Source organism: Oxyura jamaicensis, chromosome 23 (assembly GCF_011077185.1).
Source record: "Oxyura jamaicensis isolate SHBP4307 breed ruddy duck chromosome 23, BPBGC_Ojam_1.0, whole genome shotgun sequence".
In the NCBI taxonomy this organism is placed as follows: Eukaryota; Metazoa; Chordata; class Aves; order Anseriformes; family Anatidae; genus Oxyura; species Oxyura jamaicensis.
The window spans coordinates 468,067-472,632 of NC_048915.1; positions in this window are offsets into that span (position 1 = coordinate 468,067).

The window sequence follows — 4,566 nt, forward strand, 5'->3', positions numbered from 1 at the left end:
AGTGGGATGGGTGGAAGAAACAGACCAGGAAGCAACTGCTGAAACTTCCAGTGATTAAAATGCAATAAAATGTTTGCCTTCTGCTGCTGAGCGAGAAGTGTGGCATGTGTTTTGCTGAGGTAGCAGAAGTGGTTGTGTTCACTGAATGAGCAGCTAATGAAAAGCATTTCAAGCAGGAAGCAACACTGATGAAGATTATGAGGCTGCTTAGATCTAGAAGAATTAAATGGCCCAGGCTGGATTCTCTTGTTTTACACCTGATTTTGCATTGATCAAAGAGGATTTACTCTGCTCTACACCAGTGTGGAAAGGAGTAAAAACAACACTCTGTGCCAGAAGCTGATCGGGAACGTCCTCCTGCCAGGGCTACCTGTCAGCAGAACAAATCTGTTCCGCAGCCATGGACAGGGCAGCTCATGCAGATCACAGCCCAGAGTGAAATTAATCCAGCAGCAGCTGTTTGTACTGAAGCCAGTCCTAGAGGCGAGAGTTTCCGATTGAGCTGATTTCTCCAGGGAGTCGGACTTGCGGGGCTGTGAATCGTGCTGGACTGCAGCAGAAAGCTGACTGTGCTCGGCCCTGTGCCAGCTGGAGGGATGACTTCGTCCACATCCTCCTTATTCGGGGTCCTTTGTGTCCTCTTCTCCTGTTGCTGTTATGAGCCAATGACCATAGCCAGCCATGGGGCCCTGTTGTGCTGAGACATTGCAACCATCGGGAGCAGGCAGCAGTTCCTGCGCTGGAGATGGTAGAAGAGAGCTACAAGCATGTGACAACGTGCACTGGGTGGTGACTTCTTCTCAAATTGTGTGATATAGAAAATGCTGATAAAGTTTGGAAAATCCATGAGGCCATGCTTGGGCTGGGCAATGAGGCAGGGAAGTATATTTGAAATGCCTGCCATCGGTACCTTCATGTGAAGCTCTGGAAAGACGGGAGAGGAAACCAAGCTGTCCCAACGTGCCAGGGTAGGAATCAAGAAGCCTTCTGCTGTTGGGGAATAGAGTAGGAAGAGAGCTCAGAAATCAAAGAGCAAGAGATCCCACTGTGAAGAAAAACCTCTGAACCTGTCCTGTGCCTTGGTGCTCTCAGTCATGCAGTGACTTTGATGAGGAATGCACCAGTGGGATGGATCTCTCCCTCTCATTCCCCTTATCAAATAGAAAGGATGCTCCTAGTTTCTTTATGAGGCTGTTCTACTTCATCCATGGCAGTGCTAAAGGCCTTTCTGGATGGTCTTTGAACAACCTGGTCTAGTGGGAAGTGTTCCTACCCATGGCAGGGATGTTGGAACTTGATCTTTAAGGCCAATTAAAACGTGAACCATTCTATTATGCTATGATTCTGTGATACTGTTGTGGCCTGCAAATATTTTTTAGGGTAAAAAATAAATTCTGAATAAATTTCAGTGGTAGAATTTTCTTCAGAACCTTATTTTTCCCCAGCACTTTATTTTAGATATGATATCTCTGCTCACATTCCTGAAGGAGTGTGGCTTGGCCAGGGAGAGAGATGCTTCAGGGAAGTTCTGCTGTGATTTCTGGTGAGGTGTCTAGTACTTTGTTAATTTTCCCCAGCATGATACAGGAACCAGTAGCATATCTGAAAGTGACATCCACCTGGGCCCTAACCATGATCATTACAAATATTTTGTTTATTCCTGGTAGTAGTAAAACCCAGTGTTTCTCTTTTGGCAAAAGACCAAGGGAACATGGAACCTTAAAACACTGTCTACATTCTGAAATCATCTCTGGTCTACATATGAAACAGCTTCCATGTGCAGTGCAGGCAGCTTCCTTGTTAACACATGAGAAATTTCCTGCAGAGCCAGGTAAACCAAGAGACACCAGCTTGCCATGTTTGAATTGTACTGTGTCCTCACGGGACTGCTGTGCTGCTCTCAAAGCCATCCACAGAGCTAAACCACCAGGTGCCTGTGGCCAAATGCTAGGAGAGCACATTGCACGTGCTTATCCCGTCCTCCTGGAGGGACAGGGCTGTGATCCTTACAATAGTTTCCACACTCTCCCGCACCATGGCTTCAAGTTTCTTCTAGGCAGCATATTACAAAATCATATGTGTGTACAAACTTGTTTGGATAGATGTTCCCTGCCTCATCTCTTCCCGCTCCCTTCAGGGCAGGAGATGTAACTCATGCTTGATGGCTGGTTCACATTGCAAACAGTAATGTGCAGTTCAGCTTTGCTGAAGGTGGGCAAAGTGCCTTCACAGGCTAAACATTGGCAAGGATCCATTCATTGTAAAATCTCATCTCAGCCAAAGCCCCAGAAGGATTCCTGGTAAAACAAGAGCAGGCATGTCTGCTTAGGCTGACGCTGAGAGACACTAACATCAAGACTGGGGCAGCAAAGCACAACTAATGGCTCGAATAATACATTCAAAGGGATACTCACATTCAAATCTTACAAGACACAGAAACACAGTCCAAAGCAACAGTTCCTGCATGGCTTCAGTTCTTCAGCAGGCAGCGTGCTTTACCAGACTGCCAGCTAAAAGGCATGTATGCTTTCTCATTCATGTTTACACACTAAGAAGGTCACTGATAAGAAAACTTCTTGCTACATACGTGCCCTTGTATACTGCTGGGTGTGCCGGGACTCAGGCCTGGAGAGCTGTAGTACTGCCCGTGCCAGATTCCACAGCTTGGCTGGGATTTGCTGCAGTGGTTGCACCCAGCATCCCATTAAGGCTTGTTGCCTGACTTCCTCTGTCTGCTTAATAGAAATGACTATTATCAGCCTGGATGCACCTGCGTGTTCCAACACTGACATGCTGGGTGGTTTTGTTAAACGGGTTAAACCAACTTGTGCTGCAGAGCACACGCTAGGGGAAATTCAGCTCACCTGACTCTAGCTGTGAAGACATCAGGCAGCTGGTCCAAGATGGCTGTCTTGCATCCCTCTCTAATCAGTGGAGAAATACCTGAGGACAGCAAATTACAGGTATCAACTGTTAGCTTAACCCAGGCAATTTTTGATGCAAACCCTCCTGATGAGGCAGATGGGCACAGCAAATTCATGAGCAAGACTTTGGTGCTGCAGAGCACTGCTGAGAAACTTTATCTGGTCAGTAGCTGAATTCTTCCCTTCCAGACACCTTAATGTTCCCCAGAAAACTGCAGTCTCTTGCAGTCTTTATTTTACCAGGCTAAACAGGTCAGGCCCATATAGCATCTGCTCTAAGGAAAGGGTTTATTTCCCCAGCACTACAGTTGCTGTCCTTCTGTGCATCAGTTCTCTTGAGTTCATGTTTCACTGAGCAGATATGGTCTTGCTGATGTCTTGTACAATGCCTTTTGTATTTCCCTCTTTTATAGAAGGAATAATATAATAGTCTCAAAGGGGGGAACAGAATCTAACCCAGGAGCTGGCAGGGCTCATCAAGAGGGCTTTAAACTAGGTATGAAGGGTGATGGGGATGAAAATTATTCTGATCTACAAACATTTCATAATAGATATTTTTTTTTTTTGCCACAAGAATAAGAAAACCCAGTGAGGCTGGCCTAAAAAGAAGGCAGAAGACTTCCTGTGTGCATGTCACCCTCAGCTACAAAAGCTAACCTCTGCCCCCAGTGTAAGTGGTCATGTTTGTGGCAGCCACGCCTGACACAACTGCATGCTCACCTCCCCCAGCTTACAAAGATTCAGCATAAAAAGCCACTTGTAAGCCTCAGCCCCTCTGAAAGCACCTGCTTACCCTAGAAATCCATTAATCCTGTATATCCTGAATCCCTTGTTGGTGTCACACAGGGAAATCTCAGCATCTCTGAGATAAGAACCAACCAGCTGCTCAGAGCTGAGGATGGGAGTACCTTGGATGGGGCTACCTGCTTCCCACCTGTCTGCTTGATGCCCCCAGGGAAGAATCAGGCCCCCAACACACCAACAGGTTCTCACAGGAGAGGACCTTGTGCCTTTCCAGGACCCTGTGGCTTTGGCCAACTTCAGTATCCACTGAGTCTTTCCATCCTCCATTTCCAAGTTCTCCAGGTCAAGATGGAGAGTTAAATTACTTTGCTGTGTAAGCAATGTGAGTTATCCATTTCATCCTAGGGCACAGGTCTTCTGGGTTTGCCAGGGACAGTGTTTGCTTTGCTTAGAGTCCCAAGCCTCAGGTTTCAAATGAGCTGTAGCTTCACCTGACCAGGCATTTTCAGAAGGAAGGTTTCCTTGCAGCTCTAGGATCGAACCCTCTTCCTGAAGGTGCCTCATACTCCATCTATTGATTTCTCATGGGATTCACACCTCCCAGGATCCTCTTATAAATCCCATGGAGCAGCAGCCCGTCCTGGAGGCCTGCAGGGTCTCCATGCACCGATGAGAAGTCTTCACCCAGCTCTCTAGCTCTCTGGTGAAAAGAGAACTGCATGAAAACCTGCTGCCAGTGTCTCATGTGGGCTGCCTGTGGAAACCTTGTGATCAGTCTCCAACAGTGAGACATACTGTTGCATAGGTAATGCTCATCGAGTATGTGAGTTGTAGGTTACTGTGAAGCCATGGAGGCTGGAAATCCATCAGTGTGTGAGCTGACGGTGTTTTCTCTGGT